The sequence below is a fragment of the Panthera onca genome, chromosome F2 (genome assembly GCF_046562875.1).
Source record: "Panthera onca isolate mPanOnc1 chromosome F2, mPanOnc1 haplotype 2, whole genome shotgun sequence".
Classification (NCBI taxonomy): domain Eukaryota; kingdom Metazoa; phylum Chordata; class Mammalia; order Carnivora; family Felidae; genus Panthera; species Panthera onca.
In genome coordinates, this window is record NC_138356.1 from 46,774,211 (window position 1) to 46,800,565 (window position 26,355).

General features: G+C 39.0%; 1 protein-coding gene across 3 annotated transcripts in view; it reads right to left on the reverse strand.

Moving 5' to 3' along the window:
• The window catches only part of ANKRD46 (ankyrin repeat domain 46), a 50,898-nt gene that overhangs the window by 20,228 nt on the left and 4,315 nt on the right, over nt 1-26,355 (reverse strand). The gene's annotated exons all lie outside the window — the stretch shown is intronic.

The window sequence follows — 26,355 nt, forward strand, 5'->3', positions numbered from 1 at the left end:
GGTAAGGCCTCAATTTGTGAGGCTGGTAAAATAACAAGTAATAAAGTAATGAAAAGGGAGGACTGAAGGGCTTATTAAGGAGTGGCTCTGTCGCCCACAAACAAGAAAGCATGGTCAGAAAGATAAAAGAAAAAGAATCAAATTATGTGCCATCAGTAGAGGACAAACTGGGCTCAGAAAATTCACTCCAAATAACCGGAATGCAGAATGCATTTTTTCACATTATAAATGGTGGCTAGATCTCAGAGTAGCACACAAAAGCATTTTTAGAAATAAAATGCTATTTGCAAGGGGGGGGAGGGTGGGAGGGAGTAAAAATAACCAATACTTATATTTAAACCAAACAGGAGGGGCGCCTGGGTGGCGCAGTCGGTTAAGCGTCCGACTTCAGCCAGGTCACGATCTCACGGTCCGTGGGTTCGAGCCCCGCGTCGGGCTCTGGGCTGATGGCTCGGAGCCTGGAGCCTGTTTACGATTCTGTGTCTCCCTCTCTCTCTGCCCCTCCCCCGTTCATGCTCTGTCTCTCTCTGTCCCAAAAATAAATAAAAAACGTTGAAAAAAAAAAAAATTAAACCAAACAGGATATATTTAAGGAAAAATATTTCTAATCCATCCTGAATGCTGGTACTTAAATCTGCCCACGAGATTGTCCCCTGCCCCTTTTGCTGTTCAACATGAAAGAAAAATTGGCTCAAATCTGCCTGCAATCTTTGCCATACACCAGATTCTGCTCCTCCTGAAACATGCTGCTGCCTGTCCTTTATGCTCTTGCTAGGACCCACTCAGGTTTCCCCTCTGCACTCAGGGACATCTCGAGTGCCTGGTCTGCCCCACTGTACTCTACTCTTGAGGGATGATGGAAGTAGGGTCATGCACAGACAGTATGTCCACAGCATATCAGTGTTAATTCATTAAACATTTACTATATGCCCCAAATATGGCAGATACTACACTAAGTGGTAGGATATAAGTACAAAATCTCAAATTTGTAGCTAAGGCTGAAATTCAGGTTAAGCTTTTAGAGGTCATTCATGCTGTTATCAAATTCCTTTAAGTAAACTTATATGCGAATAATTAATGGTATTTTTTGAAGCTCCATTTAAATACATAAGTCAGGTTGCATCATAAGGGTTATCAGCGCTAGGCTGGAAGATGAGGACTGACAAATTATATGTACCATTTTAGACAAACTTCGTATTACTGAGCCACTTAATCAATTTGCTTTAACAAAATTCTGAGTTCACCCACAGTGTATATCTTTACTTTCTTTTTTTTTTTTAATTTTTTTTTAACCTTTATTTATTTTTGAGACAGAGAGAGACAGAGCATGAATGGGGGAGGGTCAGAGAGAGGGAGATACAGAATCCGAAACAGGCTCCAGGCTCCGAGCTGTCAGCACAGAGCCCGACGCGGGGCTCGAACTCACGGACCGCGAGATCATGACCTGAGCCGAAGTCGGACGCCTAACCGACTGAGCCACCCAGGCGCCCCTCTTTACTTTCTAATTGTAACAACTGGGGGTTGAATCTTCATGACTCGAGCTTATCTCTAATATATGATTTTTAATGTTAAAATGGTGCAGGTGTTAGTCTGAAGATAGTAGGGTTCACACTATGAAAAGGACAAAGTTTGCTTCTCATTTGGAGATAGAATTATAGATTATATAGTTACCCCCTCAAATGACCCATTAAATTCACAAGAAAGTTCCTAAACTTTCTTGGTCAGTAGAAGGGAAGTGGGTGGGGAGGATGGGTGAAATAGGTGATAGGGATTAAGGAGTGCACTTGTGAGGAGCACAAAGTGTTGAATGGAAGTGTTGAATCACTATATTGTACACCTGAAACTAATATTACACTGTCTATTCACTAACTGGACTTTAAATAAAAACTTAAAAATAAATTCACAAGAAAGTTCCTTTAAATTCACAGGAAAGACAATGCTTCTGCCATTTTCTTTTGAAGACAAGCCCCATAAGACAGTACATTTGATCAAATTACAGATTTATTTATGTGATTTCAAAGTTAATATCATACAAATGCATTAGACCTAATTACACTTGAAACCTGAAAGAAAATGTCTGGACCCCAATTAGACCTTAATCACTAGGAATCTATTAATTGCTTCTCCAGAAGTTATAAAAGTGAATAAAATTGAGAACATCTATTAACTATTATTCAAGGGGTGAGAAGGACTAAAGATTTTTTTAATTAAACTTTTTGAGATAATTGTAGATGAAGTTGTAGGAAATAATACAAGGAGATCCTGTGTACTTTTACCCAGTTTCCCCTGGTGTTAGTATCTCACAGAACTATAGTATAATATCACAACTGGGATACAGACATTGATAGTCAAGATACAGAACATTTCCATCACCACAAAGCTCTCTCATATTGCCCTTTTACAGCCACACCTACTTCCCTCCCACCCCCACCCTCTTCATCCCCTGGAAACCACTATCCTGTCTTCTACTTCTACAATTCTGTCATTTCAAGAATGTTATATAAATGGAACCATACAGTATGTAACCTTTTGGGGTTGGTTTTTTTCACTCAACATAATTCTCTGAGGATTCATTCAGGTTGTTATGTATAGCAATAGTGTGATTCTTTTCTGTATCTGAGGAGCATTCCAGGGTATGCTTGTTTAGCCATTCACCTTTCAAAGGACAAGGGTGTCACAGCTTGTTTAGCCATTCACCTTTCAAAGGACATCTGGTTGTCTCCAGTTTGGGGTGTTAAAGCTTCTAAAACATTCGGGTACATATTTTTATGTGAACCTAAGTCTTCGTTTCTCTAGCATAAATGGCCATCAGTGCAAATTGCTGGTATGGAGGCTTAAGGATTTTGGACAAAAGACAGTTGAGTCTGAAAGTACCTATTGTCCCCATGCAAAAAACAAAAAACAAAACAAAACCAAAATCAAAACAAACAAAAAGAATGTAAGGTCTTCTTTGGGATCATCTGTCTGGGTGACTCAGGCAACCAGGACAGTTAAGAGGTTATTTATGGAAGAGTTTGTTGGACCAAGCATTCACAAGGGTCCTGGTATTTACCAAAGGTAGTGTGTAGTAAGAACCATTCCACAAGTAGAGTTAGAAACACTAATGTGTGAGTATGAACAGGGAACTAGTATCTTTTGAGATTCACAGAGGGCTGAGTCTATTCCCCTGTGAATGAATGTAAAAGCTGAGCATAGTGAAGATTTCTTTTCAAGGTAGGAAAAGCAGGAGGGAGAAAGACAAGATACAGTCTGACTTTCCTGAGGGACTACTGTTAGGAGTGTGTAATACTCTAGAGGCAATTTTTTACTGTCAGAGGCTGTTAAAAGAACTTGGCTACTTCACCCAGAATGTTATCTGGACCTAGACTGTCTAGGTTTGGACTCCGGGTCAGTTGTATGACTTAAGCACTCAAAAGATAATAGTTACTCCCCTCCCAAGGACAGGCACAGCTCTGGGGAGACAGTTCTCTACTGTACTGAAGAGAGCCTGCGTGGAGCCTTGAACATTGATCCCCTGGTAACAGAGCACCGTCCAGCAATGGGGTGACCTCTAGTGGGGAGTAAAGGCCTCCAAGAAAGGAAAAGAGAACGGATTCCTGGCAGAGGAAAAATCCACAGGAATGGTCAACAGTGGGAACACTCAAGCCCCCCCAAATCCTCTAGTTGTTCACCATAGCCTAGTTCCTAGTGTCCATGAGAGACAGTGACTGGTTCAGAGACTAATTCCCTGGGACTGTGAAAAGCAGGACTCTGGGGGTAAGTCTTGAAGGGCTGGCACGGCCTAACATTTAAAACTCCTAACTCCATGCTCTGTGGCACCACCTAAGAGACTTCATGGGGCTGGAGCCACTCATCCTTTGGGATGAGGTAGTCACCTAGGTGTCAGTAACAAGAGCTCCCAGCACCACACAGTGCTTGTCTCAATCCAAATAACAAAACAATAAGGAGGTTTTAGTGGAAGCATGTGAGTCACTGACTTGATGGAAAGTTCTAGTTAATAATCTTTCTCTTTTATATTTTTCTTTTGTTAATATTGGATCACATCTATAGAACTTTAAGATAGTATTCTTGATGGTTAAGAACTAATGGAGAAAATCTGTTGTATTTTAATATATACTTATTAAACCTAACTTTAAATTGTTTTTCTATATCCAATATCTACATACATAATGTATTGATTTATTTTTCATTTTGAAAGGCCACTGGGAAAAGGCAAGACTAAGTGCTACATTCCTGGTTCAAATGGACTGACATTATGCTTACATAGCAACTTTGATCAGAGATCAAAGCAGCAGACACTTCAGCAAAATGCACGGGAAAAATGGCATACCTGGGGAGAGACGCATTTTCGGATCTGACTGCCTACATTTTCTAATGTCAGAGGGAAGTACTAAAACTGAGCGGTATACAGCAAATGGAAACCCAAATCTGGATTCTCTATACCTCATGTGGTTATTCTTAACCTTTTAAAAGGATACAGTTGTTTTAAAATATAAAAATAACCTCAAAGAACCATAAAATAAGAACTTCCAATGGAGTCATTAAATCCGAACTGCTAGCACTTTAGAATGACTGTTCTTAAAACCCAAGCGCTGCACAGATCCACAGATAGTGGGCAAGGAAAAAAAGCCGTATCTAAAAGAAATCTAGCTCTGTCCAAGTAAAAATTCTAACAAAAATTTAATTCCTTCCCAAAACATTAATCATGTGTTTCTTGTCTGCTTATCTTCAATAGCTATGTTTCTCTAATAGAGTGCTCTTAATAATTTCCAAGGCTCAGAGAGGTTAGTGAGTCTAAGGCCGCACTGCTGGAAGTGGCTTCAAATTTAGTCTGCAATATCTCGAATAGGCCGTGCCACCTCTACACAATTAAGAAAATCAGTAGAAAATGGTTCATACAAAGCTTAGTTGTTTGTTCCCAACTGCTTGCAAAACTTCCTGCCAGAACTCGTCTCTAGAATGCAAAAAATGGATCTGATCTGTGTATCCTTGTAGATGACATAGTGCCTGGCACATTTTTTTTGAAATCTAGACTTGGGAAAATCTAAGAATTCTTTGTGGATTATACACTCAATTAAGTTCATCTTAACAAGATTTTAAGGTAACATTTTTTTCTTATGACTAATTCTACATTTTGTTATAAATTTTTACAAAATATGAATATGAGCAAAGAGAAGAAAATAAAAGTTACCCATAATGCTACCTACCAACTAAAAATAACTATTATTACTATTTTGGGTGCTATGATCCTCCAGCCTTTTTTCTCTGTATGAATATATATTTACTGTAAATACTCTAAATACTCTAAATACAAATGTTAAACTTTTTTACTTACTGTATTGTGAACATACTTCCATGTTACCAGTCTTCCAAAACAATTCTTAATTTTTAATTTTTAATGGTTACATTCTATAATTTTCCATAATTTTATTAAATTCCTTAGCACATTAAAAAAATTTTTGTTCCGTATTTTTCCATTACACATATTTACGCTGACATTTTAAGCCAATCAAAACAGTCTAAGAGAGTTTTAAAATAACATTTCTGGTCAAAATTTGACTATCATAATGGGTTCACAGGCAATGCACTTAAAAGATGTGACACAGATGGATCTGGCTATAACATCTGGCCGTGGAACTAGTCTAATTTATGAACAGTTTTACTTTGACAGCAATCCTGATGCAACACTTGCTTTACTCACTATAAAACTTCAAAGATTCTGCTGTTCCGTTAATCTTAAACTACAGTTCACTTTAGTTAGGATCCCTTTTATAGAATCCTTGTATATCCATTTTTTTGGAAGCTGTCTTAGAAGACCCTGGGAAATAAATTCTCATAGATCATATGATGAGGATCTCAATTCTTAACCTTTGAGGTATCTGTCCAAAATAAAGGCAAAATATATGGATATTTATTTTGAGCTTCAAAAAAGGAAAAGGGTAGCCCTCTTCTGAAAGCATGGAAGTAAATTTTTTAAAAAGAACTGAGAATATTACCCTTTCAGGATACTGCAGCACCATGAAGAACATGGGAAGGAGGAAGTTTATAAGTAGAACCTTCTGAATTTTACTTCTGAGTCTCAAAAATAATTGACAGAAGTTCAAAGAGTAATTTTAAGATAGATCTGGATCTGCTACAGATACATTTTTACTTTATATGTAATTTTGTGGTATTTCCAAGTCTAATTTGATTTATTTAAGATCCTTGGGCCGCCTGGGTAGCTCAGTCACTTAAGCTTCCAACTCTTGATTTCAGCTCAGGTCAAGATCTCCCGGTCGTGAGACTGAGTGAGATTCTCTCTCTCCTTCTCCCTCTGTCGCTCTCCACTTATGCGCACACTCTCTCTCTAAAATAAAATTCTTAATTCTGTGATTTCTTCAATTACTTCATAATTAAAGCCTTATTAATGCAATAAAGGTGAGGTTGATTTGAAATGTGTGAACTACAGAATGCTACTAGAGGCCAGTTCATTATTTTTAAGTCCATATAATAATTGGAAGTAGGCTAATCAGGTATTACTTAGTAGAGGTTCTTAGGAAAGAAAACTTACTGATAAAAAAAACAAGGATTTATTTATATGTCTGCTATTACTATGCAGCAACTGCTTAGCAATATGAGATAGAAAATATTTAACATTTACTAAGTTATTACATTCCAGGCACTATTTAAGTGTTTTTCCTGGAATACCTGATTTCATCCTCATATAAACCCTTAAGGTAAGTATTATCATTATCCTCATTTTATGGGCAAAAAAACCTATGGCATTAAGTTTGGTTTCATAAAATTCTTTTCCATACAATGAAATAGTTTGGAAACTTTTTCCTCAAAGATTACATGAAGGGAAACATTAGTCTACCCCACACACTGAATTAACTCCTTTCAAACATCTCATGCAAAGTACAGTTTTCAAACTGCGAAAAAAACCAATAAATACCTGGAAATGTTTCTTTACAGGAAGTACTGATCACATGCTTACAGGAAACATTCAGCCATACATTATGAACTAACTCTTTGCAATCATCTCAAAATAATCCTTTCTAAGTGTGAGAAAACAACCACAAAATATTTGGAAGTATTTTCTACTTTATAGGAAGTGACTAAATTCCTGGACTCATTATTCTCAAATATCTCTTACTCATTGGGATAATGAGAAAATGCTTGTCTAAACTTCTCTTTCTCCATCAGAAAATAAAAAAACACCAAATAAGGATTTCCGATATATATTTCCTCTGATGTTTGTATTACTTATAGTTTTGCATTATTAAAATTTAGTTACAATTACACTTTTGAAAAGATATTGGCTTAAAATAAATAAAATTAATTGTTTCCAAAGGGTGTACTGGTATCCTGGATATTTTATTCTATTCTAACACTTTTCAGTATTTTCCAAAATCTTTACTGTGCAATTTTACCCCGTTTAAAATTCTTAGCAAGGGACCTTCCCCCATAGGAAGTCTTCAGCTTATATTTTGTAATTATATAATAAGTATATTAAATAAGCACTGGGAAGTCAATCTGAAGTCTTTCATGCACATGTATTATTTTTGTAATAAAGTGATTTTTAAAAATATCAGTTTTATCTACAATAGCAGCACTTTACTTATATGACCTAATGGTGCCACCTTGTGGGCCACCTGGGCTTCAACTGCAACTTTAGCATCTAGGACGGGAATAAAGCAAGAGGGAGTGCCTTGTAAGTTTCTCTTTGTTTCATTTCATTTTTTTTAAAGTTGTTTTTTAAATTAAGTTTCTTTATTTATTTTTAGTAATCTCTACACCCGATGTGGGGCTCAAATTCACAACCCTGAGATCAAGAATCCCATGCTCTGCTGACTGAGCCAGCCAGGTGCACCCCTCTCTTTGTTTCATTTCACCGTTACTTACCATTATAATTCTCAATAATCCTTAATTAGTGAAAATTCAGAGTTGGGATGAAGCTCAATGTTCCTTTTAAAAAAAAAGTTTAGGGGCGCCTGGGTGGCTCAGTCAGCTAAGCGTCTGACTTCAGCTCAGATCATGACCTTGTGGTTCACAAGTTCGAGCCTCACCTAGAGCTCTGGGCTGACAGCTCAGAGCCTGGAGCCTACTTCGGATTCTGTGTCTCCCTCTCTCTCTGCACCTTCCCCGCTCGTGCTCTCTCTCTCTTAAAAAAAAAGTTTACCTAACGTAATGCTGTACATCAATTATACCTCAATTTAAAAAATTAATTTTTAAAGTAAAATTAAAGTAAATTAATAGTGTAAATGACGACTCTAGGATTATTCAGAAATCTAAATCTCAAACCCACCATAGCAGATTTCGTTTACACAAAACTGAAGTGCTAAAAAAATGATGTTCCTTGGGGCACCTGGGTGGCGCAGTCGGTTAAGCGTCCGACTTCAGCCAGGTCACGATCTCACGGTCCGTGAGTTCGAGCCCCGCGTCGGGCTCTGGGCTGATGGCTCGGAGCCTGGAGCCTGTTTCCGATTCTGTGTCTCCCTCTCTCTCTGTCCCTCCCCCGTTCATGCTCTGTCTCTCTCTGTCCCAAAAATAAAATAAACGTTGAAAAAAAAAAATTTAAAAAAAAAAAAAAAAAAAAAAATGATGTTCCTACTTATTCATTTATTTGGTGTCACTTAAAAAATACGGGAACTACAACTTTTTTTAAGTTATTCCTTATTTTCTAAATAGTTCACAAAATTTAAATCAGATTCACATCAAATAGTTTGAAGGCACAAGTGTTCTCAGGAGAAACTTAAATTCTTCCACGAAGTTTCTACAGCCAGGAGGCCCATTCAGGATTATTCAACCCAATCTCCTTATTTTACAGATAAGGATACCGAGAACCAGAGAGGCTGTAACTTCATAGGCTACTTTACAAACCAGCCCTTATTCTCAAGGTTCTAGCTCCATTCAGGATCCACAGTGAAAATAAAACATATGTCATCTACACAACATAATGTTTATCACAATTCTATTGTCATCTGTCCCCACCTTATGCTTTAAATTGTGCACCAGATGGGTGCTAGCATGTCCTGCACCCTTCGTGCAAAATACCCATTCTAGTGACACAGGGTGGACAAGGCCCTCCCTACGCCCTGCAACCCCACAGAGGATCCAGTAGACATCTCTGAGGTGTCCTCTGGTTGCGTGTGAAGCTATATGAATCACCATAGTCTAGAGCTCCATACTGCTTACATTTACGGCCTAAGACAACCCTTAAAATGCAAGAGCTCCTTACACATTATTAGACCCACATCCTACCCGACTCATTTCAACTTCCAGGGGCCCTGGTAAATAAGGAGACACAATGAAAAACCAACTGAAGAGAGACTAAGGAACCAACTTACCAAATAGCCTCTAAAAATGGCATGGTTATTTATAGGCAAAAAAGGGCCACCATTTGGGGTGTGAAGCATTTCCTATTTCTCCCTACTGGAAATAAGAATTGAAGTTAAGAACTTTGGTAGGAAGCGAGTAAAGGGTTGAGAAGTGTCTGAGACTTTAAAGGAAACCTTTGTTTCCTTTCCTGCCACCGCTTCTTTGGACTGGAGGCAACCTATTTTGGGAAGGCATCTTCTGATACCGAGAAGAGAAAGTAGAGAGTGACATACTTAGAAATGACTCTAGGTTCAAGAAAGAGAAATAGGGACTTTTTCCCCCTAAATTTTCTAGGCCAGTTTGTGAGGATAAAAATAAGGATTACAGGAAGAAGTTGTTTTGGCGGGGGCTTTTCTCGTGATGCCACTTAGGAACCTAAGATGTGGGGAACGAAGTGGGAAATGCCAATATTCTAAGGCACAGCTGAATCAGCAGTCCTGATAGCTTGTTCAACAGCATAGTAATCCCAAGTGAAAGGGACAATGAATTATAGCAATCTTCTTTCCGACTGAGACCTGGCCCCCAGAAAGCATCTCCTGTTAAAATGGCAGATCCATGAGTTGGCTCAGTTTAAGTCTATGTATTCAGAGTTCCAGAGAATCTTTCAGAAATGGGAATAGGGCTGGCAAATCCCTATATCAGTTTCCTAAGAAACTATTTTTGCAGACTGCCCAGAGACCTACCAGGTCGCTGTGACCAACGTGAGAAAGGGTGGTTAGTGACTAAGGATCTCAAGTTTTAATAGCAACATGACTCTTGATATAATTCCCTTGCTATGTCCCAAGACATAAATACTTAAAGGTTTTAAAAAATAACGCTAAGCTCAACAAAAATGTATCATGAAAAATACTTAAAAACAGCACTAAATACTAGCACACCAGGATGCTGAGAACCAGTACCGTAGTTATTAATGCTAGGCACTTTACATTTAAAATTTAAATAGACACAATAGTGGACAACGTAGTTTAATATACAACAAATTTCTGTCTGTGTATGTCTGTTGCCAGATCTCTATTCTGTTCTAATAGTCTACGGGATATACATGTGCCAACATCACACTGTTTTAATCACTTTGGCTTCATCATAGTTCTTGGTATCTTATGTGGCAAGTCTCCCAACCTTGTTCTTCAAAAACATTATAACAATTATTTGCCATTTTCTATCCCATCTGAATGTCAGGATTATTTTGTCATGTATGACAGAAACCTTACTGGAAATTATATTTACTTCAAGTCATACCCAGATAACATGGCAGAAACCTTACTGGAAATTATATTTACTGCAAGTCATACCCAGATAACATGGAGTATCTGGATATTCTTTGGTACCTTTGAATACATTTTTATAATTTTCTCCATTAAGGTCTTATACATCTTTTACAAATTTTATTTTTAAATAACTTATTGCCTTTATTTCTGCTTATGATTGAGGTCTTTATTACAGTTTTGTTATTACTAGTACTAAGAATGAAACTGATACATGTGTGTTGACTCACATCAGCAAACTTGCTGAATTCTTACTAACTCTATTAATACATTTATAGGTTCTCTTGAATTTTCTTTGTTGAATTACCATATCACTTACATAAGTACAGTGTGTTAGTTTAAAAACATGCCCGCAAATTCTTTACTACACCTTTCTTCAAGAGGAGGAGTCAAAATCCCCTCCCGAGTATGGGCTTATTAATTCACTATTAGCAAATAGGATATGGTAGAAGTGGCTTCCAAGATAGGTCATAAATTAGACAATGAAGCCTCCTCTTTACTCTCTCATGGATCATTCTGAAAAAAGCCAGCTGCCATGTCATGAGGACACCCAAGCAGTCCTACAGAGGTTTGTGTGATGAAGCATTGTCACTAGACAGCAAGGAACTGAAGCTCTTTGCCAACAGTCACGTGAGTGAGCCACCTTGGAAAAGATCCTCCAGACCCAGCCAAGCCTTCAGATGACTAGCCCAGGCTGAAATCTTGACTGAAATACTCTGAGTTTAAACCATTCAGCTAAGTCACTTTCAAATTCATGACCCACAGCCACTGTTAACCTTTGTAGTTTTCAAACTTATTGGCATAAAGTTATTCATTATATACTCTCATGACTAAAAAATCCCTATTATATCTGTATTGTTTCCTTTCTTGTTTCCGGTGGTTTTCTTGGTGTGTGTGTGCTTTTCCTTGTTTTTTCTTTCCTAGATTGTTATTGATAGAAGTTTGTATATTTAGTTTTTTAAAAAAAGTTTTTAATGTTTACTTTTGAGAGAGAGACACAGAGCATGAGTGGGGGAGGAGCAGAGAGAGAGGGAGACACAGAATCCGAAGCAGGCTCCAGGCTCTGAGCTGTCAGCACAGAGCCTGATGCGGGGCTCGAACCCATAAACCATGAGATCATAACCTGAGCCGAAGTCGGCCGCTTAACTGAGCCACCCAGGCACCCTTGTATATTTAATTTTTAAAGAACCAGTTCTGCTGTTTTATTGCTTCTGGTTCTGGTTTCTTTTTTGTTAATTTGTTATGTATTTATTTTTTCTACTTTAAGCTTTGTGGTTTCTTTTTCTACCTTGATTTGTACCCTTAACTCACTTTTACTCTTCCAACAAATTTATTTAAATCTATAAATTTACACTGAAGTGTCAACTGGACCCTACTGATTTTCACATGTAGTATTTCACATTGTTGTTTAAATATATATTTTCTGCGATGTCTTCTTTAACCTATTAATTACATGGAAATGCATTTGAAATACCCAAACATGGGATTTGAAAAACTTTTTGTTAATTTCTAATTCATCTGCATTGTGGTAAAAGAAAATGGGCCTTTGGGCAAGAATTTATTAAAATTTATTGACTTCCTTTTGGTTAATGTGCCATATATATCTGAAAAGAATGTATGAATATTAGTTGAAGACAGGATTCTACTCTCGATATACATAAATTTGATCAATCTTGCTCCTTTTGTTGTGCAAATGTTCTATATTCTTCCAATATTTTGCCATCTGATATACTAGTTTCTGAAAGTAATGTTACAATTTCCCCCCAGGAATTGTGGATTTATCAGTTATTTCTGTAATCCCATCTAATTTTGGATTACATTTTGAGACTATATTTAGGTACATGCACCACTGCTCTATCTTCCTGGAAGACTTTTATTAATGTGCTTCTTTATTCCTATTAATGTTTCTTGTCTCAACATTTGACATTATTTAGCTTTCTATGTTTATAACTTTGGGGGAATATTTTTCTATATCAACCTTTATGTATAGCTTTTGTCTTACATGCATGTTTGGTAAACAGCAGGAAACTAGATTGCTTTTTAACTGTTGTGAAGAATTTTTTCCCATAGGTGAACTTAATCAAGTTACATTTTATATGATTTCTAACGTATTTGGACTTATGTCCACCATTTATTTTGTGTTGTCTATTTATTACCTTTTTCTTTCCTTTTTTTTTTTTTTTTTTGGCTTTTTTCCTACCATCTCTTTCATTATTATCTTTGTTTCCTTTTTTTTTTTTTTTTTAGTTTATTTATTTTTGAGAGAGACAGAGAGTGAACATGAGTGGGGGAGGGGCAGAGAGACAGGGAGACCCAGAATCTGAAGCAGGCTCCAGGCTCTGAGCTGTCAGCACAGAGCCTGATGCGGGGCTCGAACTCAGGAACTGTGAGATCATGACCTGGGCCGAAGTCGGACGCTTAACTGACTGAGCCACCCAGGCGCCCCTATCAATCATATTCTTTTTCAAAAAATCCCATGCCTCCCCTCTGGATTCACTCTTCTCTCTAGCTGAAGTTCACTTCTCCACTTCTTTCAATGAGGATCTGTGAGCAGTAACCTGTCCCAGTCTTTGCAAATTTGCAAACGGCTTGATTTTGACTTTATTCACTTGAGGTGATCATGAGGCTGTAGTTGCTAGTTACTTTGCATTAGCACCCTGAAGCTCTCGCTCTAATGCTTCCAGGCATCTATTATGGCCAGGAGATGTCTGCCTCAGTCTAATTGTCGTTCTTGTGTAGGAATGTCTTTTTTTCTTTGTTTGGTTTAAAATTTTTCACTTTATGCTTAATGTTCTACAGTTTCACTGAGGTCTATGTGGGAGGATTTATTTATCATGTTAGGAATTCATAATGTATTTGTAATGTAAAGCACTCATGCCTTTCTAGAATTCTGGCGAATTCTCTTCAAATAGAGCTTTTCAACCCTATCTTCCTATTAGATATGTGCTGGAAACTCAACGTTCAATTTATCCTTTACTTAGAAAAAAAAAAAGTTCTTCTATGCTACATTCTAGGTGCAGTTTGTAGCACCTTCTTCTAATTCACTTATGCTCAGGCTGGTTGGAGTCTAAATGGTTATTACACTTTAGAAAAGGATCTCGAGGGAGGCGTTACGGTGGTGGAGAAGTAGGGGGACTGGGATTTTCCTCCTCCCTCCAACACAGCTGTACTGAGGTCAAATCACGTGGCACATCCAGGGAATCCATCTGCAGAGTGGCAGAAGGATCTCCATAGGTGGAGGGAGACAGCTTGGCCAGACTGAGGTGTGTGTACGTGAATTGGGGGAGATCTCTGTTTTATCAGAGTAGGCACAGAGGAGAGCAAACCCCTTCTGTGGAGAGACAAAAGGGACCGGGAGACTGGAATTGCGGTATTGTGTTAAGACATGAGAAACACCTCTGTGGACAGCAGACTGCATGACTTTTCTTTGACGATGCCATGTGTGTGCTCCTGTGGGGGAGGGGAGCCACCCCCAGGGTGCAGCAGTGATCTCAGGGGCTCCCAGGTGCACTGGGAGAGAACAGACCCCTCCCTTGAGTATGGTGGGAAGAGGGTGTATTGCCTCCCCAAGGACAAAAGACCCTGCAGGCACCAGCCAAAGGCCTTTTATCGGCAGGGTTGAGTGGCGCTATGTACCAAAACAGGACCCAGTTGGTGTAGGGCCCTTTAAGACATCGGGTTTTGAATCCTAGCCGAGCACCTAGGAGGCACAGGAGACTGTGGAGCAGGACAAGCTGACCGCCCACGCTACTTGTGAGGGTTGCCTGAACAGTGTGGTTTGAAACACCCAGTCTGGGGAGGAGAGATTGGGGTGTTGCCATTTTGATCCCCATCGCCAACATGGTGGGGTTTCAGGGAGCAGCAGAGCTCCCCCAGTGGAGGCGGGACACTTACATCAAACCCTGCCCCTCTGTGCCTGGTAACTGCTCACCTACTGGAGTAGGACTGACACTGAGCCAACCAGATGGCCTCTTCTCCACCGGAGCACAGCCACTGGTCCCAGGCACCAACAGACCACTGTCTTGCGTTTTTGTGTGTTAGTCTGTTTGTCTTTTGCTTTTCTTCTTTTTCTTTCTACCCTATTCTTTTTTTCTTTTGGAATCAGGCTCATAGTTTCTGATTTGGTTTTTGGTCAAATCTTATTATATATATAATTTTTTTTCTATTTTGTTTGTTTGTTTAATTAGGCATTTTTACTCTACTCTTTTTACACCTTTTCTATGTCTCTTTTATTTTCCTTTCTCTCTCTCTCTCTCTGCATTAAGCCTTATAGGTTTTTGGGTTTTGTTATTGTTGTTTATTCTCTGCTTGGTCTTTTTTCTGTCCCTTTCGTCTTTCTCTTTGTATGGGATCAGGCTCCCCACCCCCCTTTCCTTTTTTCCAGGCTTACTTCAACCAACAAATCAAAGCACACCTGGTGGAAGGTCCAAGCGCTCCACCACTATAAGCAAGGAGGAGTTTTGCAGAGGACTGACCGATTGGATAGAGCAGTCGAAACACAGCACACTGTGAAAAACACTTCCTGAAGTGCCAGGCCTTGGACAGTGTATGACCCATTTTTAATACAGTAGTACTTGCAGGAGTACTTGCAGTAGTATGTGCAGGACACATAACAAGCTATTAAAACACACAAAGGACAAAAACCTAGCCAAAATGATGAAACAGAAGAATTCTCTTAAGAAAATCCATCAAGAAATGACAGCCAGAGAATTTCTCAAAACAGGTATAAACAATATATCTGAACAAGAATTTAGAATAATAGTCATAAGACTAATAGCTGGGCTTGAAAAAAGCATAGAAAACAGCAGAGAATCTATTGCTACAGAGACTAAAGAGCTAAGAAATAGTCATGATGAGTAAGAAATGGTATAAATGAGACACAAAATAAACTAGAGACAGTAACGGCAAAGATAAAAGAAACAGAGGAGAGAACAGGTGAAATAGATGATGATGATATGGAAAATTATGAAGCTGAGAAAAAGAGGGAATGAAAATTACTAGACCACGAGGGGAGAATTAGAGACCTAAGTGATTCAATGAAACAAAATAATATCGGTATCATAGGAGTTCCAGAAGAAGAGAGAGAGAAAGGGGCAGAAGGTTTATTTGAACAAATTATAGCTGAGAACTTCTCTAATCTAGGGAAGGAAACAGGCATCCAAGTCCAAGAGACACAGAGAACTCCTTTCAAAATCAACAAAACAGGTCAATACCACAACACATCATAGTGAAACTGGCAAAATACAAAGATAAAGAGAGAATTCCAAAAGCAGCTAGGGACAAACGAGCCTTAACCTACAAGGGTAGACACATAAGGGTAGTAGCAGACCTGCCCACTGAAACTTGGTAGGCCAGAAGGGAGTGAAAGGAAATATTCAATGTGGTGAATAGGAAAAATATGCAGCCAAGAATCCTTTATCCAGTAAGGCTGTCGTTCAGAATAGAAGGAGAGATAAAGGCTTTCCTAGACAAACAAAAACTAAAGGAGTTCATGACCACTAAACCTGCCCTGCAGGAGATCCTAATGGGGACTCTGTGAGTGAAAAGCAGCAAAGACTACAGAGGACAAGAGACATCACCACAAGCATGAAACCTATAGTTAACACAACGACACTAAATACGTATCTTTCAATTGTCGCTCTGAATGTAAATGGACTAAATATCCCAATCAAAAGACACAGGGTATCAGAATGGATAAAAACAAAAAGAAAAACAAAAACAAAACCCAAAACAAACAAGATCCATCTATATGCTGCCTACAAGAGACTCATTTTAGTCCTAAGGACACCTGCAGATTGAAAGTGAGGGGATGGAGAACCATCTATCATGCTACTGGATGGCAAAAGAAAGCCAGAGTAGCCATACTTCTGCCAGACAAACTAGATTTTAAAACAAAGACTGTAACAAGAGATGAAAAAGGGCATTATATCATTATTTAGGAGTCTATCCATTATTTAGGAGTCAGCTAACAATTGTAAATGTTCATGCGCCCAATGTGAAAGCACCCAAATACATAAATCAATCACAACCATAAACAAATGTATACATAATAATACCATGATCGTATGGGACTTTAATACTCCACTTACAACAACGAACAGATCATACAGGCAGAAAATCAATAAGGAAACAACAGATCTGAATGACACTTTGGACCAGATGGATTTAACAGATATATTCAGAACTTTTCATCCTAAAGTAGAATACACATTCTTCTCGAGTGCACATGAACATTCTCCAAAACAGATCACACACTGGGTTACAAGGTAGCCCTCAACAAGTATAAAAAGACTGAGATCATATCATGCATATTTTCAGCTCACACTGCCATGAAACTTGAAATTAACTACAAGAAAAAAATGTGGAAAGCCTCCAAATACAGGGAGGTTAAAGAACATCCTACTAAGGAATGAATGGTCAACCAGGCAATTAAAGAAGAAATTAAAAAATATATGGAAGCAAGTGAAAATGAAAACATGACAGTCCAAACCCTTTGGGATGCAGCAAAGGCAGTTGTAAGAGGAAAATACATTGCAATTCAGGCCTATCTCAAGAAGCAAGAAAGGTCCCAAATACACAACCTAACTTTCCACCTAAAGGAGCTACAAAGGCAGCAGCAAAGAAAGTCTAAAGCTGGCAGAAGAACAGAAATAATAAATATTAGAGCAGAAATAAACAATATAGAAGCAAACAAAAACAAAAACAAAAAAACAACCACCAAAAAACAACCAAAAAACCAGTAGAACACATCAATGAATCTAAGAACTGGTTTTTTGAAAGAGTGAACAAAATTGATAAACCCATAGCTAGACTTCTCAAAAGAGAGAAAACCCAAATAGATAAAATCAGGAATGAAACAGGAGAGATGACAACCAACACCACAGCATATAAGCAATTATTAGAGAACAGTGAAAAATTATATGTCAACAAATTGGACAATCTGGAAGAAATGGACAAATTTCTAGACACCCACACACTACCAACACTCAAACAGGAAGAAACAGAAAATTTGAACAGTCCCATAACCAGTGAAGAAATTGAACTGGGTATCAAAAATCTCCCAACAAATAAGAGTCCTGAGCCAGATGGTTTCCCAGGGGAATTCTACCAGACATTTAAAGAAGAGTTAATAATTATTCTTTTCAAACTATTCCAAAAAACAGAAACATAAGGAAAGCTTCCAGAATGATTCTATGAAGCCAGCATTAACAATGATTCCAAAACCAGACAAAGAGCCCACTAATAAGGAGAATTATAGGCGATATCCCTGATGAACCTGGATGCAAAAGTTCTCAATAAGATACTAGCAAATCGAATTCAACAGATTAAAAGAATTATTCACGATGATCAAGTGGGACTCATTCCTGGGCTGCAGGGCTGGTTCAACACTTGCAAATCAATCAACACGATACTTCACATTAATAGGAGAAAGGATAAGAACCATATGATCCTGTCAACAGATGCAGAAAAAGCACTTGACAAAATACACCATCCTTTCTTAATAAAAACCCTCAAGAAAGTCAGGATAGAAGGAACATACCTTAACATCATAAAAGCCATATATGAGAGGTCCACAGCTAATATCATTCTCAATGGGGAAAAACTGAGAGCTTTCCCACTAAGATCAGGAACATGACAGGGATGTTCACTCTCAACACTGTTGTTTAACATAGTGCTGAAAGTGCTAGCTTCAGTAATCAGACAACCACATGAAATAAAAGGCATCCAAACTGGCAAAACAGAAGCCAAACTTTCACCCTTTGCAGATGACATGATACTCGACATGGAAAACCCAAAAGACTCCACCAAAAAAACTGCTAGAGCTGACACAAGAATTTAGCAAAGTCACAGAATATAAAATCAATGTACAGAAATCAGCTGCATTTCTACACACCAATAATGAACAGAAAGAGATATCAGGGAATCAATCCCATTTACAATTGCATAAAAAAACATAAAATAACTAGGGAGAAACCTAACTAAAGAGGTAAAAGATCTGTACACTGAAAACTACAGAAAGCTTATGAAAGAAACTGAAGAAGACACAAAGAAATGAAAAAACATTCCATGCTCATGGATTAGAAGAACAAATATTGTTAAAATGTCGATACTACCCAAAGCAATCTACACATTCAAGGCAATCCCAATCAAAACTGCACCAGCATTCTTCACAGAGCTTGAAAAAACAATCCTGAAACTTGTAAAAAACTACAAAAGACCCCAAATAGCCAAAGTAATGTTAGAAAAGAAAACCAAAGCTGGAGGTATCACAATCCCAGGCTTTAGCTTGTATTACAAAGCTGTAATCATCAAGACAGTATGGTACTGGCACAAAAACAGACACAATGGAATAGAATAGAGAACCCAAAAATGGACCCACAAATATATAGCCAACTAATCTTTGACAAAGCAGGAGGGAGTACCCAATGGAAAAAAGACAGTTTCTTTAGCAAATGGTGCTGGGAGAACTGAACAGTGACATGCAGAAGAATGAAAGTGGACCACTTTTTTACACCATACACAAAAATTAAATTCAAAATGGATGAATGACCTAAATGTGAGACAGGAAACTATCAAAATCCTACAGGAGAAAACAGGCAGCAACCTCTTTGGCCTTGGCCACAGCAACTTCTTACTTGACATGCCTCTGAAGGCAAGGGAAATAAAAGCAAAAATGAACAACTGGGACCTCATCAAGATAAAAAACCTCTGCACAGCGAAGGAAACAATTAGCAAAAAAGGCAACTGATGAAATGGGAGTAGATACTTGCAAATGACAGATTAAAAGGATTAGTATCCAAAATCTATAAAGAATTTAACAAACTCAGCACCTGAAAAACAAGTAATCCAGTGACGAAATGGGCAGAAGACATGAAATAGACACTTTTCCAAAGAAGACACCCAGATGGCAAACAGACACGTGAAAAGATGTTCAACATCGCTCATCATCAGGGAAATACAAATCAAAACCACACTGAGACAACACCTCATATTGGTCAGTGTGGCTAAAATTAACAACTCAGGATACAACAGATATTTGTGAGCATGTGGAGAAAGGGGATCCCTCTTGTGCTCTTGGTGGGAATGTAAGCTGGTACAGCCACTCTGGAAAACAATGTGGAGATTCCTCAAAAAATTAAAAATAGAATTACCCTACAACCCAACAACTGCACTACTAGGAATTTATCCAAAGGATACAGGAGTGTGGATTCAAAGGGGCACATGCACCCCAATGTTTATAGCAGCACTATCAACAATAGTCAAATTATGGAAAGAGCCCAAACGTCCATCAACTGACGAATGGATAAAGATGTGGTATATACATACAATGGAATACTATTTGGCAATGAAAAAGAATGAAATCTTGTCATCTGCAACAATGTGGATAGAAATAAGCGAAATAAGTCAGAGAAAGATCACATGATTTCACTCATGTGGCATTTGAGAAACTTAACAGATGAACATAGAGGAAGGGTAGGAAAAATAAGATAAAAACAGAGGGAGGCAAACCATAAGAGCCTCTTAAATACAGAGAATATATTGAGGGTTGATGGGAGTGGGGTAAATGGGATGGGCATTAAGGAGGGCACTCGTTGGGATGAGCACTGGGTGGATTTAAGTGACAAATCACCAGAAGCTATTCCTGAAGCCAGACTACACTTTTTGTTAGCCAACTTGAGAATAAATAAAATAAAAAATAAGTAAAAAGATAAAAAAGGATTTCAACTACTGTAACTTTTCATTTCTAAGAGTTCTCATTAATTCTTCATATCCACCTGTTCTTGTTACTTTTTGTTTCATAATTTACTGTTCATTTTTAATAAATGAATCCTTTTTCTCTTTCAGCATATAGACACAAGTCTGTTGGATGGTTTCCTAAAATTCTTTACATCAGAATTGAATTTGTGTTCCAGTGCTAAATATCACTGGATGAGTTTTTCTTAGCATTAGATCTTCATTCCTTTTGGAATTGATGCTTCAAGCTTATTTTGAGACAAAGGTTTAGTTGTTTCTGTTCCCCATTCCTCCTCCCCCTGTGCTTACTCCCTCTGAGAGCTGCCTCTGCCTTGCCACCTGGGAACGTAGTTCAGAACCAGGTCTTATAAAAGGTAAGTTTGAGCTCTTGTCTCTCAGTGATAGTGGGGCTATTACAGACTTAGTTCCAGAGCCAAAGTCCAGTTCAGTTTCTGGCCAGGAGACTGCCATGTTGTGCCTTGCCAGGTCCAGCTTCCTGAAGCCATCTGGTTCTGGCAGCAGCCAACAGTTTTACTGGGACTCCTCCTGTGCTCCGGGAATCTCTACCCAAGACCTTGACTTGAAGCTGTAACCCTACTTAACCCTACTCCACCTCTGCCTTGTGCGGAGCATTTTCAATCCTCAGCACCCAGCAGGAGCCAAATACTTGCCCACCACTGCCCACCTCCAGAACAGCTGCAGCTCCACTTGTCACCCGGTGTTTTTACTTTACTTTTTGCTTTTACTTTTATAAAGGGAGTGAGAGAGGGAGGGAAAGGGAGAGGGGGGGAAGGGGGGAGCGGGGGAGAGGGGGAGAAGGGGAGAGAGAGAGAGAGAGAAGCAGGGCTCACCCCATGTTTAATTTATTTACTGCTCTGACTACATCTTTCTGGCTTCCTCTTTTTATGTTTGATCAATTATGGCCATGTGCTGAAATATGAACTTAACATACCATTTTGATCTAAAACTAATTATGTGTTTTTCTTTTATGTTTATTTTCTAGAGAGAGAGCACGCACATGCACGCAAGCTGGGGAGGCACGGCGGGGGGGGGGAGCAAGAGAATCTGAAGTGGGCTCCCAGCTGTCAGTGCAGAGCCTGACGTGAGACTCAAACTAACCAAATATGAGATCACGACCTTAGCTGAAGTCAGACGTTTAACCGACTGAGCCATCCAGGCGTCCCTATATGTGTTTTTCTATCCTCAGATGCCCAGTGTCATTGTAGTGGACAAGTCGGCTGCCTATCTAGTATCCATTCTTACCTTCTGCTGCCTATAGTACCCAACAGTATAACTTTTCACTGCCCATATGCCTTGAAAGGGTCATCCCTGATTATTTTAAGCCATGTAATAATTACATTCCCCCAGCTGTAGTGTTTATTTAGAGGTGGACATGTGACAAGTCCAGTAAGACTCTGCTTGGAATGTTAGAGTGATACATTATCTTTTTTTCCTGAAAATATGGTATGTAAACACCTAAAACTGCTTTAGTCATTTTGATATATATTTTATTTACATGTGCACACATACACACACATGTACACACACACACACACACACACACAGCATGCACAAAGAGTAGATAGAGAAATGGAATCAAGCCTTGATTAAACCTCATTTAAAGCACATTATTAACTCTGGACTTTTTAAATACAGGCATTAATAAAGTACCTTTTATATTAAGACAACTTAAATTGGGTTTTCTGTTACTTAGAGCCAAATATTTAAATGAGACAGAATCTAAAGTGGTCATTACTACTTGATACCTAACCTACTGCTACATGCGCCTGTCACTGCTTTCCAAGAAGGAAAACATATTGTTTGTGTTCCATGTTTCAGCAAAAGACGAAGGTCAAAGGAAGGGTGGGGTGTAATGATACCAAACTCTCTTCAAGAATGAGATGAATTGAATTATGGTCTAAGAAAACCCACATCTAAATGGAACAAATAGCACAAGGGATCGGATGCTGACAGAGCACTAGGTAAATTCTAGGAACTGACCATGGAGATAACCAGCAGAACAAGCTAAAAAGATACTCTGAATAAACAAGTGAGATAAAAATACGCTCACTGTGGGAAAACTCTTTATAGGGATAATACAGTTTTTGTTTTTAAGAAAAAAATCAATGTAACAGTTAACAGGCAAAACACAGCCAAAAGATGGGGAAAGGCAGAGAGACTTAAAGAAGCAGTGTCAGTTGGCAACTGGAAAAAAAATGACTGATGTTAGGACTGAAAGTGCCACCCAAAGTTACAAATGCCTAAATTCTTCCAACAATGTTACACTCAGGATATTTATTATTATTATTATTATTATTATTATTATTATTATTGAGTGAGAGAGGGTGCAAGTAAGTGAGGGCAGAGAGAGAGAGAGAATCCCAAGAGGGGCACAGAGAGAGAGAGGGAGAGAGATAAAGGGAGTGAGAGAGGGAGACAAAGGAGGGAGGGAAAGGGAGAAAGGGGGAGAAAGGGGGAGAAAGGGAGAGAGAGGGAGAGAGAGGGAGAGAGAGGGAGAGAGAGGGAGAGAGAGGGAGAGAGAGGGAGAGAGAGGGAGAGAGAGGGAGAGAGGGAGAGAGAGGGAGAGAGGGAGAGAGGGAGAGAGGGGGAGAGGGGGAGAGGGGGAGAGGGGGAGAGAGGGAGAGGGAGAGAGGGAGAGGGGGAGAGAGGGAGAGGTGGAGAGAGGGAGAGGGGGAGAGAGGGAGAGGGGGAGAGAGGGAGAGGGGGAGAGAGGGAGAGAGGGAGAGGGGGAGAGAGGGAGAGGGGGAGAGAGGGAGAGGGGGAGAGAGAGAGAGGGAGAGGGAGAGGGGGAGAGAGGGGGAGAGAGGGGGAGAGAGGGGGAGAGGGGAAGAGAGGGGGAGAGGGGGAGAGAAGAAGGGCTCACCCAAAGCCGGGCTCGTATTTTTTACCCGAAGTCGGGCTCGAACTCACAAACCATGAGATCATGACCTAAGCCAAAGTCAGATGCTTATCAACTGAGTCACCCAGGCACCCCTCAGGACATTACTTTAAAATTAAACTTTGGTTAAAGGGGGGAAAAAAGACATCGTAATTAATAAGATACAATATATAGGATATTTGGCTAGTTTTAATATATTGAGTTTAATTTTTTTTTAGTGTTTATTTGAGAGAGACAGAGACAGAGAGAGCATGAGCGAGGGAGTGGTAGAGAGACACAGGGAGTCACAGACTCCAAAGCAGGTTCCGAGCTGTGAGCACAGAGCCTGATGTGGGGCTCGAACTCATGAACCGTGAGACCATGACCTGAGCCGAAGTCGGATGCTCACCCGGCTGAGCCACCCAGGCACCCCTGATATACTGAATTTAAAAAGTAAAATATAGAAGAGTATCTAGTCTCATAAAGACCCAACGTGGCAAAATTGGCTACATAAACTACGAATTTGTGTTCTTGCATTTCTTTCTGACTCACTTGCTACCATCCCTAAATAGCATTGTGCACCTTGTCTTTTAATTGACCGTATTCAGAAATTTGTGAAAAGTACTACCTATTAGTACTTAGCAACATATTCATAGATATGTCTCCTCAGGGAAGGGAAACAAAAGCAAAAATAAACTATTGGGATTACACCATAGTAAAAAGCTTTTGCACAAGAAACCATCAACAAAACAAAAGGCAATCTACTGAATGGGAGAAGATATTTGCAAATGATATTACCTAATAAGAGGCTAATATCTAATATATATATAGAACTTATAGAACTCAACACCAAAAAAGACAAAATAATCCAACTTAAAAATGGGCAAAGAACCTGAATAGACATTTTTCCAAAGACATACAGATGGCCAGAGACAAATAATGTAAAGCTGCTCAACATCACTAATCATCAGGGAAATGTAAATCAAAACAGCGAGGTATCACCTCACACCAGTCAGAATGGCTAGGAACAGAAAGACAAGAAATAACAAATGTTGACAAGGATATAGAGAAAAGGGACCCCTCCTGCACTGTTGGTGGGAATGCAAATTCGTGCAGCCACTATAGAAAACAGTATGGAGATTCCTCCAAAAATTAAAAATAAAAATACCATATGATCTAGTAACTCCAATGCTGGCTATTTACCCAAAGAAAATAAAAACACTAAGTTGAAAAGATATATGCACCCCTATGTTTATTGAAGCATTATTTACAATAGCCAAGATATGGAAGCAATCCACGTGTCCATCTATAGATGAATGGATAAAGAAGATATGGGGTGTGTGTGTGTGTGTGTGTTTACATACACATACAATGGAATATTACTCAGCTATGTAAAAAAGAATGAGATCTTGCCATTTGTAACAACATGGAAAGACCTACAGGGTATTATGCTAAGTGAAATAAATCAGACGGACAAAAACCATATGATCACTTATATGTGGAATTTAAAACAAACAAACAGAAACAGACTCATAAATAGAGAGAACTGGTGGTTGCCAGAGGTGAGGGGAGTGGGGGAAATGGGCAAAAGAGGTGAAGGGGATTAAGAGGCACAAACTTCCAGGAAAAAAACAAGTACCACTTACTGGCTAGCTTGTTGAATACATACAAATATCAGTATTTCTTTGGTATATATGTGTTTATGGTTAAAGGACAGAGAACTAGAAAACAACAAACTGTCCCTTTTTTAATCAGATGGGTATATGTCTGTTTGTCGAACATGGTTTGGTCTTAGAATTGTTTTGTTTCTCTAATAATTACTGGCAATAACAATAATAATAAATAAGTATTTAAGGTTTCTAAACTCTTCCTTGGAGGAAGTGCTAACAATCCCAGTGAACAAAGACAAGCTTCAGAAAAACTAAATAGCAATGGGGCACCTGGATGGCTCACTCAGTTAAGTGCTGGACTCTTGATTTTGGCCCAGGTCATGACCTCATGGGGCATGAGATCAAGCCCCACCTTGGGCTCTGCACTGACAGCATGGAGCCTGCTGGGGATTCTCTCTCCATTATTCATAATAACCAAAATGTGTAAATAACCCAAGTATTAGTTGACAAATAATACACACACACACACACACACACAATGGAATACTATTCAGACATAAAAAAAAATATGGAAAATCTATCATTTACAATACCATGATTAAACACGGAGGACACTATACTAAGTGAAATAAGCCAGACACAGACAAATACTGTATGATCCTATTTATATGTGGAATTAAAATTTTCAATTATTTATTTTTGAGAGAGAGACAAGAGTGCAAGCAGGGGAGAGACAGACGGAGACAGAATCCAAAGCAGGCTCCAGCTGCCAGCACAGAGCTGTCAGCACAGAGCCTGATGTGGGGCTCGAACCCATGAACCATGAGATCATGACCTGAGCCAAAGTTGGATGCTTAGCTGACTGAGCCACCCAGACGCCCCATATGTGGAATTTTAAAAAGCCTAACTCAAAGAACCAGAAAATAGAATGGTGGTTGTCTGGGACTGAAGGGTAGAGGAAAAGATATTGGTTAAAGCGTACAAACGTTCAGTTTCAAGATGACTAAATTCCGAGGTTCTTTTTATTTATTTATTTTACTTATTTTTAAGACTTTGAGAAGACAGAGAATCCCAAGAATGTTCCGTTGCTGTCAGCAAAGAACCCGACATGGGGCCCGATCCCATGAATTGAGAGACCATGCCCTGAAGCTGAAGTTGGATGCTTAACCAACTGAGCCACCTAGGCACCCTAAGTTCTGAGGTTCTAATGTACAGTATGCTGATTATAGTTGGTAATACTGTATTGTGTACTTGAAATTTGCTGAGTAGATATTAAGTGCCTTAATACACACACATAACTGTGTGAGGTGATAGATGTATTAATTAACTTGATTGTGGTAATCATTTCACATAAGTATATAAGAATACCAAGGGGTGCCTGGATGGCTCAGTTGGTTAAGTGTCCGACTTCAGCTCAGGTCATGATCTCAAGGCTCCTGAGTTTGAGCCCCACATCAGGCTCTGTGATGACAACTCAGACCCTGGAGCCTGCTTTGGATTCTGTGTC